Below are 511 nucleotides of genomic sequence, written 5' to 3' on the forward strand. Positions count from 1 at the left end.
ACTTGTATTTTTTTAAACTTATAATTTGATTACTATTTATGATTCAAAAATTGCAACTCTACATTGCCATTGGCCTGTTTTCAGTGAAGAGATACCTGCATTGTTAGAGGCTCTTTAAATCTACACATATATTTTTTAATTGCACACATCTTTTATTTTTAGCAGACTAGCAACTTCGTTTGATATGGTAGTTGTTTCCTCCTTCTTAAATATCCTTTTTTTTCCTATAAAGATATTTTATTCCAGAAATTAGAGTATACTTTAAAAAAAACTCCACATTATTTTTATGTAACATTTCCTATCTGTAGTGAATAGGCAGTCCATTAACTATCAAGATAATCAAAGGTTTGCTTTGGTACTTATACTATGCAATAATTTGCTTATACCCATCCATCTCAGCAAGTGTGCTAGTACCTCCAGTTTGTAGGTGGACTCCAGTTGAGTTAGGACACCTTTGATTACCTGGGGTGATTTGAATTGCTCATTCAGAAAGAGAAAAATCAACTGCATC

The sequence above is a fragment of the Muntiacus reevesi genome, chromosome X, assembly GCF_963930625.1.
Source record: "Muntiacus reevesi chromosome X, mMunRee1.1, whole genome shotgun sequence".
NCBI classification, from domain to species: domain Eukaryota; kingdom Metazoa; phylum Chordata; class Mammalia; order Artiodactyla; family Cervidae; genus Muntiacus; species Muntiacus reevesi.